Genomic DNA, 15,700 nt, shown 5'->3' on the forward strand with positions numbered 1-15,700 from the left:
AATTGCCTTGGCCCCGTAGGCTGTATGGTCGAAGGTGTTGATATGTACCAATCTCTCATCCTTACCCTGTACTGGTTTTGGATTGAGGTGATGGACTCTTGCTTTTGTGAGGCACCTGTCTATAGCTTGTGGCGAGTACCCTCTCTGTAGGAAACGTATCCTCATCTCTTCAAGTTGGCTTGTAGCTAGTACCACTGTTGAGTTAGTGCGCAGCACCCTTAAGAATTGTGATATGGGTAAGCTTTCTTTAAGTTGGACTGGGTGCTGGCTTCTTGCTTGTAACAGAGTATTTCTGTCCGTTGTTTTACGGTATAGTGTGAAGCCCAGAGAGTTGCCATCCCTGAAAATGGCTACATCCAAAAATGTGATGGTTTGGTGGTCGATGGTGTGAGTGAATCGGATAAATCTGAAGCTTGGCTGGATAAAATTAAAACACAAATCGAGACATAACACCAGGAGTTGTTACACTTTAAGAGAAAAAAACTAGAGACAGTTAATACAGACTATAAGACACACACAGTCTATAGGTGGCTAGTTGGGGAGGGACAGAAGCCGACGGGACGTAAACCACCTAGGTACCGCAGACAGCGTAGTAACCCCAATCGCTACTCGACAAAATCCTCCTCCGAGGGTAAGTTCACTGATTCCAGTGACAATAGAGGGGAACAGGGTCTTTTTTTAGATCCAACAGGCCACCGCCGCAACCGGGGAGGCAGAGGCGTCGGAGGACCCAACAGAGGCGCGCTGGGTGGAGACAAAAGAGACAAAAAAATACGGACACAGACCTAGTTTTTAATTTGTCCAAACATAAGCTCACGGATGAAGGAACACGACATGAAACAGGCATCAGCTACCAAACCCAGATACCAGAACCTCACTTATAAACAACGACAGGCCTTATCTGCCCTTAAAGCCAACTCCGAGATAGTGATATGCCCCGCAGACAAGGGCGGGCGGTCATTGTCCAAAACTGGTCCGATTACGACACTGAAATAAAACGCCAGCTGAATGATAGAGATACCTATCGTAAATTGACTGAAAACCCGACGAATCCACTGAAAGCACAGATTGACACATCGATCTCCACACGAGTGTCAGCAGGGTGGATCGATGGCAAAACTGCCAAGCATCTGATGGTTGATTACCCTGTGACACCCATCATTTACACTTTACCCAAAGTGCACAAACGGTTGGACAGTCCCCCCGGTCGACCGATTATATCGGCCCGGGGGTCACTGTTGCAACCGTTAGCAATATATGTTGATCGATTTTTACAACCACTTGTACTTAATACCCCTAGCTATATCAGGGATACGCCAGATTTTCTGGACAAAATATGTGGCGTTCAACTACCTGACACAGAGACATGGTTGGCAACACTTGATGTCCAATCACTTTATACGGTGATACCCCACAGTGATGGCATGCAGGCCATTAGAGAACATTTGGTTGAGAAACAACATACCCAACCACCTATTGAGTTCATAATGTCTTTGACAGAATTGGTTCTGACAAAAAATTACTTCATGTACGGTGCCGACTACTACTTACAAGTAAACGGCACCGCCATGGGGTCAAACCTGGCACCTGCTTATGCCAATCTTTATATGGCCAATTACGAGAAGAAATATATTGTTTCAATTTGGTGATAAATTATAATGTTGTTTTAGTTTCATAGACGATATTTTTTTGATTTGGTCTGGAACAAGAGAGACATTTTTTTAGATGTTAAAAGGTCTCAACACGGTGCCTGAGCCTATCCGATTCACTCACACCATCGACCACCAAACCATCACATTTACCGGAAAAATGACAATATCCAACAAATCCTTATGTGTCCCACTCTAGGACCAACCCCAAAGGGGACCCAATGGCTTTGATCTGGTAAACCAGGTTGTGTACGATGCAAGGGATGTACTACATGCAATGCTATGCTCGTCGGAAACACTGTGGCGCACCCACACAGTGGGAAGCGATTCAAGATTTAACATTGCCTAACATGCACGTCGGCATTTGTAATATACATCCTGGTGTGCCCTTGTGGAGCCTACTACGTAGGCATGACGACACGATCCTTTCGAGAGCGGATGGCGAACCACCGCTATACCATTCGACTTGCCCTTGACACGGGCGAAACTGATAAACCAGCGGCCAAACATTGTATGGAATTTGGACATCAGGTGGCGTCCATCAAATCAATGCTAGTAGACCATGTCCCCCGAGGGGTGGTGACCGGGTGAAGACTCTAAGACAACGAGAGACCCAATGGATATTTGACCTGGACACTGTGGCCCCTAGGGGCTTGAAAGAAAACAATCCACTAAACTGCTTTCTTTGAACATCTGGTGGTATTGGTGACCGGTGGTGACGTGATGAAAAGGAGGGCACTAACCTGAAGTACATCTCGTCTTTAATATATTTTTTTACTATTATCCGATATAGGATAACATATTCTGTCCTTATATGTTTCTTGGTTTTGTTGTATGAGAAATACTCTCTATAAGGTTGCTGTAGGCTCCAGCTTGATTAATGATTTAAATGGAGGTACACGAGAAAGATTAATTGATGTGCACACATTGTCTAAATATAAATATTTTGCCTGTATATAACCTATAGAGCATGTTTTGAATATCGAGAATAGATATACCCATGTCCCTATTTCTGTAATATGCTTTTTCATATTCTTTCTATCTTTATTTGTTGATTTTCTTTTATAAATAATATGATTATGAATGATGCTATTGGTACCTATATGATAGCACTAATCCTACTGTGAACTGACACTAGCATAATTGCTCCTTATGCATAAGACACTGACAGGGAACACATGTATTACGACTGGAACGCATCCTAAACTAGGTGACACGCACGGCCATCTTGAAATTATACCCAATCGTGGGGTTACATTTTATAGTGATGTTTTAAAGGCATCTGAGGTGGTGCACACCTTACAGGAGCCGTAACTAGCACTTAAATACCTAAACCGCTGCACAATATAAGCGCAACATGCCTCTAAACACCGGAGGAGCCGATGGAACGCACCGCAGACCGTGTGGAGCGCACGGCCATCTTTGATTCCCAGAGAGCAGTAAGAAACAGCCTATTGGATGACCCGTTTTGGTCACATGGTGCTCTGTATAGTGACCACACTAGGTACCCGTACTGCTGGACACAGCTGTGCATTATGTAATTAGATGGAAGTGCTTTATAAGGAGCAAGTTGAACTAGTGTCAGTGTATCCTGACTCTTGTGCTGTGAGGACGTCAATGCTGACCTGTCTTGATAAAGGCCACCTGGTGGCCGAAACGTAGACCTACAATTGTCTGATTGGTAATGTACCTTGAATAAATTCTTCTTATTGGAGTATCCAACCCTGCTATATATATATATATATATATATATATATATATATATATATATATATATATATATACCGCTGCACAACATTGTGGTTCTATACCTGCTACTGGCTGCTTTTCGACCTAATGTTCAATGATCTGCACTTACGACACTGGCCTATTCAATCTGTGCTACCTACAACCTCAGTAAGTCCTTTCCAGTACTCAGCAGCTTCCAAAACTGAACTAGTTCCAGTTTGGTATGTATGCCAACCAGCCGGTCCCAGCCCATCATTTAAAGCATAGTGTTTGTCCCTCTGCACCTTACTCTGTAGGAGACCTCACAGTCCCAGTGCTGCCTCTGATTAAAAACCCTCCCATGACTAGGCTGCTGCTGTTCTCCATGTAATGAGCTCCACCAATCAGAGATCAGCACAAATGTCTCAGCCTCTGCCCTCTGGTGCAAAGTGTCATGGGACTTAGTCAACTCCCAGTAATGCACTGCACACTTGCCATCAGTGTGCCTTGGCTCCTGATGCTCAGCACCATTAATCATTGTCACATTGGCAGATAGGTGAAGCTGCAGCACTACCCCACTTTCATGCACAAAACCTTTAGCTAAAAAAATAATAATAAAAAAATAATAATAATTTAAAAAATAAAATAAAAATACATGCCAACCACAGGGGGCCCCTAGCTAGAGGGGGGCCCAGGGGTACTGACCCCTTGTGCCCCCATTAAAATCAGGCCCCTGCCAGAAAGATACAGGAAGTATGAGGAAAGAGATGGGGAGGAGACAGAGAAAGAGAGAGACTAGGGCAGACAGATAAATTGGGGGTATGCACTAACATCCATTGCCCCACATCACTGGCATTCACCAGTGCACTCACCAGCACACCCCCCAGTACACGCCCCACCCCCGTGTGCAAACAACACTGTGCACTCTGAAGCCCCCCAAGTGATGCATACCTCCTTTCGATGCACGTCGGCCGCTGGGTCTCCTGTATGCCGGGTCTCCTGTTTGCCAGGTCTCATATATATGCCAGCCGCAGGGTTTCATGTCTACTGGCACAGGCTGCCGTGTCTTTTGTCCCCCGGCATTGGCCGCTACGTTGCCTATGTGCCAGCTGCCGAGGCTCCTCTCCTGTTTCCCGATGCTGGCTGACGCGTTTTCTTTGCTCATGTTCTATGACACTGGGTCTCCTTTTCCCTGCAACTGGCTGTTGCGTTTCCTTTGCATCAGCCGCCAGAGCTCATGTTCCGCGACGCTGGGTCTCCTGTTCGCTGGCAAAATCAAAGGCTCCCACCACCGCTGAAGGGGGCCGCGTGCAATAATAATAAAAAAAAAAAAAAAAAAAGAAGAAAATCAAAAGGGTGCAAGGGGTGCCTGCTAGGCCTCGGGGTGCCTGCTAGGCCTCGGGGCCCCCCAAACGGCCGGGTCCATAGCAGTTGCACCCCCTGCACCCTCTATAGTTACGCCACTGCCCCCCATAGTTTGAACACTTCCCACCCAAATCTAAATCTTGCTGTCAGCGTCATATACTGTAGTTATAAAAATATTTAAATAAACGAATTTCCTGCTTGGCTGCGTTTTCCTATTACCAAATGAGGATGTTTTCCAGATGAAATCAAAGAATTAAGGCATTAAGCCCATTTATATCTCACAATAGACAGGCTCTGTTTATATTACAACTTATGTCTACTTATGTTGAATGCACAGCTGGTGTATCTGCCGCTCCATAATTTATTCCTGTAGAAAAAAATAGAATAAGGCAATTTGCTTTAAATTCTACCTAATTTCTTGGTTGAAAAAGTAAGTGTATGTTTTCTATAAATCAGAATCAGAAAGCTCACACATTTTCATTTTGACACTCAGAATGCAAACTCAGAAGGCTTATCTTAAAACTCAGCAGGGAGGCTGGAATTCATTTCTGCAAAAACCCCTTATACTATCTTTCAACAAGAGTAGGCGGATTTCCAGCTCTCTAAATGTTTGTGTATTATAAAGTATTTGCCATGGTGACAAAACAGAAACATCCCATTAACCGCAGACAGGAAACCTTTGCAGATTGTTCTAATTATGCACACCAGGAACTTAGTCTAGCTTTGCTCTTACCTGTCAGTTATTGTATTGAATAAGATTTCTCTTCCAAATCTTTGTTTGCCAAAGGAGCTAGTTAAGGCCCATGTACACTTTCATGGTCCTTCTTATAAACTATATCCGATTGTTGCTCAATAGGCAGCAAAACACACTTATTCTATAATATGTTTAAGCCGTGAATGTAAATATTATTTCGCATTACGTGCTTAAGTTTGTTTAATTTGAAAACTACAAGTATAGCATATTTCAAATGGAAAATGTGTGGGTGTCATTTTAGTGCTAGACATCAATTTGCATGTATTAAATCATTCCGTTTGGGAAATGACACACAATGTAATAATGTTAAATCAATGTAGAAATTATTGTTTTCATTTTTTACAAAAATGAACACATTTATTTCAGAAATCTACCATATATACTCAAGTATAAGCCTACTTTTTTCAGAACAGTTTTTATGCTCGAGTGAGGGTCCCACTTGAGTCAATAAGTTTTCCCAGTTTTTTGTTGTAAAATTAGGTGCCTCGGCTTATATTCGGGTCGACTTATACTCGAGTATATACGGGTACTTTTATTTTTTGTTTTTAACTTGTATGCCATTTTTTATTATCCAAAATGTATGTTTTTAGTAAAGAATGCCCAGTCAGCCATATTCTAGTTTGGCCAAATACCCTCATTAAGGGGGGTTGTATCAAGTATAAAAATGTAGTTTAATCAAATGTACTTAAAAGGTCAACAGCAGATATCGGAGATAGACCTGCACTCGTCATAGAATTCTATAGGGTGCAATTTTACATCAAGCACCAGGAAGCAAAACTTTCTGATGGTTGCCCTATAGGCAACTCCATCTGTTGATGCCTATGGCTTCTATATTGCTAACAAATGATAGAGTGGGATCCAAAACCCATAGCATGATTTGAAGAATCAACGACATTCAAAGAATGTGGTTCATATCCCAGCGGATGGGATGCTAGCAGTCAGAATTGTAACGCTGGTATCTAGACTCGCATCCAGAACACTTGTGCAAGAAGTCCAACATTGATGAAGATGATGGAATCCTGGATGGGCGTATTGTATGTAGTTTCTACCATAAGCCTGCAGGCAGTGAGGGATAGGCACTACTGGTAGACTTAGGGTTAGGATTTGGTGGTGGTGGTGATGGTGGTGGTGGTGGGGGGTGTAGAGCTAGAGTTATGTTGTGGGGAGGGAGAGTTAGGCACTTAGAAAGGATGGTTAGGGTTAGGCTGCTGGTTGGGGGGGGGTGTTAGGATTAAGCTACAGGGAGGGGGGTAGGCTGTAGGAAGAGAGGATTATAGGAGAAAAAGTAAGTAAACCTACCAAACTCCTGTCAGGAGTCCCTCTATCGGGATGGTGTATCTGTTTTCTGACTGCTGGCATCCTGTCCGCCGGGCAACCATATGTATTTCCATACAAGACTGAAAATTTACATTTCACTGATTATTCAGCCATGCAGACTTAATTTCCTCACGTGTTTTATCATTTTTGTGTTTCATGGGTTTGTGTAATGTGATTCACAGTATTCCAAGGTAATACTGTCACTGTTCAAGCCACTCATTCCCATCTCTCAGTTTATTTCTTCTCTTTTGCTCGTACCTACTACCTTAGAGACTGACTCAGCTTTGTAAGTAAAGAAAAAAGTAAGCAACTGGGCAGACAAATGTGCCCTGCAGATGGGGCTCATGTAACATGTGCAGAGAGATTAGATTTGGGTGGGGTGTGCAAATTGAAATCTGTAAAAATTAAGCAGCAAATATTTCACAGAAAAAATATAACCCACCCAGATCTAAATATCTCTGCACCTGTTACATCTGCCCCATCTGCAGTGCACAGTTGCTTACTTTTTTGTTTTACTTACAAACATGAATGAGGCCTTTAGAACTCTTCATTACACTCTTAAGCCCGGACACACTGTGCGACTTTCATGTTAAAGCCGTTCAGTTTTCTCGTCTGAGCGGCTTTCAGCATGATGAGGTATACACTGATGTGCGCTCCCGCATCACCGCTGCCGGCCGCCGCTCATCTGCTGGTATTACCAGCAGATGAGCGAAGGAGAGGACGGCTTTCCATAGCCTCCTGCTATGGAAACCTGCCCACCCCCGGCCAAAAAATGGCTGGGCAGGGGGAAAAACGCTCAGTGCATACACACTGAGTGTTTTTCAGACCAGCGATTTTCCCCATCATCGTGCACCATACACACTGGGCATAATCACCCAGTGTGTATGTGTAACACCCCAATAAGGGTTAATGTTTATACATAAACTAAAATGTTATATGGTTGTGATACAGTAAATGTAGCAGATATCAAAAGTAATATTAGTAGTTAATTAATTATTTAGGAAAAGTATTAATGTGTTAATACCCCTTATTAATAGAATATTGTGGACTGAACACTGTTTACCCCTTTCCTGAACTGACAATGGACTTGTCCTCCTAGCCCATTAGGGTGGACTATACCATATACCCTGCTTTAAAGGGGAGAACTGTGAGGAATATTCCAGAAAGGAAAATATACTCTGACAGTTGGCAGAGCCCCTGCTCATCAGGAAACCCCAGAGCAGGGACTATAGAGGTGCTCAGGGGAAAGAGCGGTAGGTGTGTTGTGGATAGGGGTTGAGAAAAGCTGAAGTGCAGCAGAAAAGACACTGTGTAGCTGTTGTGGAGAGAAAGTTAAGGCAGCAGAGCTGCGCAGCTGGAAAGTGTGTGATGCGTTGCTGTAATTAGGAGAATACTTACCAAAAGGGCTCCGGTGATTTCCCGAGGTCCCCTTGAGCAGCGGTGACAGAGGCGGTGACTGATCCAAGCTGTGATCGATAAAGAAGAGGGTGTGGTAAGTGATTGTCCAGCCCCAAGGCAGCACAGTACAGCCTCCTGCATATCCCACAGATCAGCCCAGAGATAGTCCAGCCGGAGATAGCCTACAGGATGGCCCACAGACAGCTGTAACGCCCCTGCAATAACCTCATAGCCAGCCTAACACCTCTCCCGGCTAAAGAAAGCATTGTGTGTAACATTCACTTCATCCAGGCAGCAATAAGCAGTACCTACACTGGCATTTGGGGAGAGACTCTAGTAGTTAATACTGCACACAATACCCAAGTCGTCCTTAGCTACAAGTTAGGAGGAAGGGAGTAGTGGCTGCTGAATCAGCCCCAAAGCTGCATATTACAGAAGTGGACTGACACTTATAGAGACACTTGTGGCAATTATACTGCTAAGGAAAATTGCTTATATCATTCTACTCAGGATATTCCAAAAAGATTGCTAGCTTCTGTCATCTATTATCAGATTATTTGACGTTCAAGTTAAAAGTCAGCAGCATTATTACGCAAGACTTACCTTATGTATTCTCTTGACTTTGGATTACAAATACACAGAGAGTTGACCTTGCAGCATGGGACCTATAAAAGAAAGAATATTTGTTATAAATAAGCGCTTAAAGAACAGGTGACTGCAGTCATAATAGGGTTAACCCAAGACTATTGTAGACATAAACAATTATTGCGCAATGATAATCTAGTACTGGTACAACGCTATAACCTGTTTTGATATTGTAACGGTTTGTTATACATTGCAGGTGAATGGATAGTTGCTTATTTGTTTGTTGCAGAATAGTACAACTTATGCTCTAAGTAATATTGTTATACATCAGTATCTCACCAATGTTACGTCGGAAGAATTTCTGATGTTTGTATATATATATTGATATTTTGTGCATAATAGTATCCTTGATTTCCATCAGTTCCTTTAAGAAAAACGGAGTTCCAACTTAATAAAATTACTCTTTTATTTTTCCCCCGTGAGTTATTGTGGTGAGCTGTTTGCTGTTGCAAGATAACCTGTAAGGATAAAGATACTTATCTGTGAGGGTATCACATATGGACCTGTATACAGTTTCTATTTGTATGACAACTTTCAAAGTGAACCTGTCATTTTTTATACTAATACCCTCCACATTAGTCAGAAAAGTATTATCTGAAAAATGATAGGTTCTTTCTTAACTATCATGTAAAACCCATGTTCTTAGAAAACCTGAATCTATCACTTAATAGGATCATCTTATCTGACACAAAAGTCTTCCCATCCTTAACAAATGTACTCCATGTCTCCTCGTAGACAGTGCCCCCTTCAAGTCTCCGGCCATGGAAGCCTGTAAGGATTTAGTGGGACACAGCTTCAGTCAAGGGGCCAAATGGTCCCATGTACAGTAATAGCGTCTGAGTCCGGCCGTGCGGAATGCCAGCCAAACTCAGATGCTTTTTCAAATGAGCAATTATTAACAAGGCATGGTTCTGCCTTATTAATGATTGCCCCTTTAAAAAATAGAGATGTGCAGGTCCAGATTTAACCGGATTTACCTGGATCTCAAAACGGGATCTTTTTGGCTATCCAGCTGTCAAATGTTTTGGCGCAAAAACATGTGACAGCATATAGCCAATAAGATCCCATTTTGAGATCCGGGTAAATCTGGATCTGCACATCTCTATTACAAAATCATCCAAATTCAGCCGGCATCTCACACAGCCTCTGAACTCAGATGCTAGTGCACCTGGCTCAATAAACACCAAAAAAGTGGTCAAAACTCCAAAAATACAGTTTTCGAGGTTTGACCGCATTCTCCATATGCATCAAGAAAATCAAACTTTATCGTGCTTGTATCCAGCGATAGACTGAGTCTCTAAAACATCCCAGGCATATCACTTTGCATGCACAATGCAGGTGCGCACATGTCAAGCAGACATAGGGAGATATTCTGGCCGGGTCGCTGACATCATGAGGGGGGGGGGGGGGCGGGGAGGCGGTGCGTCATCGGGGGGCGGACGAGCACTTGGCACTTGGAGTGGACTCTGCCTCCTTTCTATAGTGTGAACAGGTCCTGGGTTACCAGTTCACATTGCCCAGCAACCCAGATCCAACCCGGTTAAAACCCTTCTTTTAAACCGGGTTGGATTGCTGGGTCGCTGGACCCGGGATTTTTCAAAAGGCCCTTTCACATCGCACTGTGACCCGGGTCGGACCTGGGTTAATTTGTGCTGTGAAAGGGGTAAATAGTGAAGCTGCTTTATTATCTGTGATGTGTTTATACAGTATTTGCCTGTTGTTCATCGTTCATGTACCCCATTCTGCTACATAATACGCTGATGTACAGAATAGAATTTCTGGATTTCCAACTTTCCAGACACGTTTTACAGCGAACACTTTTTTATTCAATAGTTCCCACTCATCTCACTCTGCTATTTGTCTGTGATCTTTTTACTTAGCTACAGAATTGATTTTATCTGCTCCATATAATATCATATCAGTTTCTATAAATGATCCAATGGAGACAATAGAAGCGAAAGGTATGTGAGAAACATATTACATCAATAAACCACCTCTATTCCTGTAGCTCGGAATGGAGCCATAAAACCAAAAATGAGAGCAAAAGGTAACACACTTCATCCTTACCTCAGCTGTCATTGTTTATGTGTCACCAGGTTATGAAGTAGAATGAACGGCAATGCCGTAAAATCAGGCTGTCTCAGAAATCCGGCATTGCTTGGAAAACTTTTATGGCAGACAAGGAAAAGGAAGGGAAGTCAAAAGGTATTTTAAAGGTCACACAGAGGTTGGAGGAACTAGGTCACAGTGAGTGTAATCTTGCTGAAAAGAAGCCAAATGAAATTTCTAGGCAAATTAAAGAAAAATATTTTCATTTCCAAACAGAGATAGTCACCGGCTTCCTGACTGTTGTCTGTGCTACTCCCTTGTGACATTTTCATGGTGGTATCCTGTAAATATAATGATTTATAACAACACGATGGTCTTCCAGCAGTGCCAGATGTATCAATCTTCAAAAAGTGCAGAGTGATAAACAACCAGCCAATCAGCTCCTACCTGTTATTTTTCAAACCCAGCATGTAACATGACAGAAAGGAGCTGATTGGCTTGCTGTTTATTACTCTCCATTTTATCACTTTTTGAAGCTTGATACTGTACATCTGTCCCTTTAATTTATCATATGTAGTTGAAACTGTTTTGGAGTTTACTAGAATGTGTTAAAATTCAAAGTTTATTTATGAAGGCCACAAGGGGGCGCTATGCAGAGTATATTTACCTAATATATGCCAGGTTCTAGATTCTAGATATACTGTAGACCTGACATTCAAGTTTTTGTAGAACTCGACACAGACAGTTTGGCAAAAAGCATTGTTATGTTTAAATTAATTTTATTAATTATATTTGGGATGTATCTACAAACACCAACTTTATTCTAGTAAAGTTGGTTACTGATTGCCCCACAATGTTCGCTTTCTGCAGGGAACATCCCGTTTTTTGGGGATGTTCCCACATCCTGCTTGAGGCCGGTAGTGTCCCACGGCGGGGGGAGGGACAGTTGGGAGTCCCCCTGTCACCCGCTGAACAGCGGTGAAAAGACGTTGTGCGCCTGCAGCCGGGGGGGGGGGCTGGGGGCATGCTAGAAGCTCATAGAGCCTCTGACCATGCCCCCACAATGGCAAAACTGGGGCATGACCTTGTGGAATGATGCAATTTGTAGGCCGTACCCCCTTTCCGCCAGGCCACAGCCCCAAATTTCAATCACGCGCCGAAGACATCCCTCCGGAGGAGTTAATAAAGTTGGGAGGTATGCCATGTAACTAGTGACTGGTGCTGGCTAACCTGTGACTAATGATTTATGTAGCCTGTCATTGTTTGGGCTTGATGTGTGAGGCAAACTAAGGTCACTGTGTGGGCCTTTATGTTTTTTTATGTCACTGTGTGGCCTTCAGCCCGCAACTTAAGCATGGGAAGGATAATGTTTGGTCATGCAGGTTGCAAAAGTGAGGTAATTGTTTTCCTGCTAGACCACGCCCTTATATTAAACCACACCTACTTTTACAATTAAGCCACAGCCCTTTTGGCCAGCAGCCACTATTAATACAATATATTTATTTGTTTTATTTATTAACAGTTTGTTATATAGCACACACAAATTCCGCAGCGCTTTACAGAGAATATTTGAACATTCACCTCAGTCCCTGCCCCAGTGGAGCTTGGAATCTATATTCCCTACCACATGCCCACACACACACACACACACACACACACACACACACACACTGTAGGGTTAATTTTGTTAGGAGCCAGTTGACCTACCAGTATATTTTTGGATTGTGAGAGGAAACCGGAGTACCCAGAGGAAACTCACGCAAGCATGGGGAGAATACACAAACTCTGCACAGTTAGGGCCACGGTGGGAATTGAACCCATGACCTCAGCGCTGTGAGGAGGTAATGCTAACCATTCCACTGTCTGTGCTGCCCAATACGATATATAAATATACATATGTATATATATATATATATATATATATATATATATATATATATTATATATTGGATGTTAATAATGTCATAAGAAGGAAAAAACTTATAGAAGCTTCTTTTTATTTTTATTTAGTTAACAGTTGTTTAAATGACTGTCCTATTTGAATGAAATATATTAGTCTTAGAAGTATAACACACAAACTGAGAACTTGTATACTGTAAGTAACATAAAATTAGGTTATTATCTGAAGAACACTAAAGAGCACTTGAAAATAGAGGGTCAATGGGACTCTCCCTTTCTGATAAGGAGACCTATGTTCTAAATCTCAACCCGTGAACTCACAGGCCCATTATTAAAACAGGAAATGGGGCAACCTTGAACTCTCCCAGAAGCAGAACAAGGACTGAAGGTGCCTGAGTGAAGCAAAGTTTATTTATGAGGTGGGTGTGGAAAGATCTGCCTAATATCGTTCTGTTTCCTGTCCTGCAAACTTTGCTCTATAACATTTGGAGACTGCGGAGAAATGACATTGGAGGAGGAATGTCCGAATGATTAGAAGCAGCTCTAACCATTTACAGATATGCACTTTCTAGAAGTCAGTTTATCACAGATTGTGTATGTCATTGTAGTACTTAGTTATTTATTCTAGTTCTAAGTCTATTCCTATTGTTCTAACCTGGTTCATTACCCTGAACAGCCGGTATTGGGATTTGCTACATAAAAATATAATTTAGCATAAAATTAAAAATGTCATTTAGATTGGAATAGGAAAGCACAACAACAGTCTTTTATCAGAGAGCAGCTTATTATACATTTACAGGACAGGCGCTTGGAACCAGGTTATTACCATATCTAATATTCACCTCATTCAATTGCTTTTTAAAAGGTATAAATACTTTTGTTGTATTGGCAGAGATTACATTTTAAACAATAATCTGCTCATTTGTGAAGTAATGTACAGGATGTGGTCATTTATAATACGTTCATTTTCTAAAAAGCTAATTTTTTTTCTGTTTCTTGGGTTCTAAAACAATTTTAAAAGACCATCAGTGATTATTAATAACAGCTAGAAACCGGGGAGAATTTGTATCTGCATGCTGCCATTGCCATTATTACAATAGTGATGCTGTTAATATTGCAGGTCTACGACCAGGTATAAATAACCACCTACTGTATACTATTTGGGAAGCCTGGACAATGCAATTATACTACTAATATTAGGTCACACCTTGGGTCTTACACAATTAAGAGGGAAAAAAAGGATAAAAACAGAACAACATTGCTCCTGGACCAGAGCCAGATTAAGCCTTCGGGGGGCCCAGGGCACTTTAGATCAGGGGGCCCCCTCTTACTTGTCATTACTGGCTGCAAACTGCATGGGAGAATTACACTGTCAAAACAGAGTAAAAGCAGTATAAACTTGGTCAACGATCAACTGTAGGGGGGGGCGTGGATTAATATAAACATATATTTTATATATATATATATATATATATATATATATATATATATATATATATATATATATATATATATATATATATATATATATATATATATATATATATAAATCCTGCATGAAAAGCCTGTGTTTGTCCCTCTGTACCTTACTCTGTAGGTGCCCTGACAGGCTCAGCGCTGCCTCTGATTAAGAACCCTCCCATGATAAGGCAGCTGCTGCTGCTATCCTTCATGGGCCTGAGAAGCATATGATGAGCTCCACCAAGCAAAGCTCTGCACAAGCCTCTCAGCCTCTGACCTCTTGTACAAATTCATATGGGACTTAGTCAACTCCCAGTAATGCATTGCACACTTGTGCAGTCAGTGTGCCTTGACTCCTGATGATCAGCGCCATTAATCATTGTACTGACCCCATTATAATCCGGCCCTGTCCTGGAAAGGGGCATAACTACAGGTCGGGTCTCCCTTATCCGTGTATTCAAAAAACCGAAATATTCCGAAAACCGCGGTCCACGGCGGCCTTCACTCCCTTTGCACAGAGTATAGTGTGTATGTGTTTGTGGTGGGTACAGAGTGTGGCACCCCACTCCAGGTGCCCCTGTGCCCCTTAAAGGACCTATTAATGGTAGCAAGAGCTGCCCAGTAAAACCCCTTCCCTGTTATCAGGGCTGCAAGGACCGGACTAGGACCCTGCTGGCTGCTCTGATCTATGTCCTGCAGAGAGAAGCCTGCTGGGATGCAGGAAGAAGAGGTGAGAGGTCAGCCAGGCAGGCAGCATGACAGGAAGAGAGGAGAGAAGGCAGCATGTGGAGAGGAGGTATGCTGTGCTGAGAGAGGAAGTCCCTGATTAATTCAGACTGCAAGGGCAGGCATGCCGAGTGTGGAGGAGCAGAGCGAGGGATAGACAGCAGTGGGAGCTGCAAGGAGACAATACTGGCAGGAGCCCAAAATTCATTCAGGTACTGGCCTTTATTCCAGACCCCCTGGTCACATGCAAATCCCTATGGGGATAAACTCCAACAAAGACTGCCCTGTAATTATTCCAGCCTTCTGGAGCCTGTCACTGGAAGATGCTCAGCATGTCAGACAGAGTGCTAACTAGAGACAGTGTTTAGCCTGGAAGTGTGTGGGCTGCATACCAATAAGTTTTACCATTACTTCCGACACTGTTACTGTATCGAAGGCCCTACTGTGGAATTAAGGAGAGACTGTGTATTTACTTTCACCTACTGTACAAGTCAGGACTGAGCTGTTTAATCTTTATACAGTGTTCCTATTGCTGAAAGACTTTATGCATTGAAAATACAGTGTGTTAAGCCAAGTGCTCCTCTATTTGTTGCTCCTGTCGTACATTGAGGAAAAGTGCTCCACAGTGCCCTCTATTTGCTGACTCTAGTATACATTAAACTTGTATGCTTCTAACAACCCCTATTGGAATTCAAATAACTGTGCACGGTTCAACTTTGCATCTCAGCCT

Source organism: Crinia signifera, chromosome 7 (genome assembly GCF_055691185.1).
Source record: "Crinia signifera chromosome 7, ASM5569118v1, whole genome shotgun sequence".
Lineage (NCBI taxonomy): Eukaryota > Metazoa > Chordata > Amphibia > Anura > Myobatrachidae > Crinia > Crinia signifera.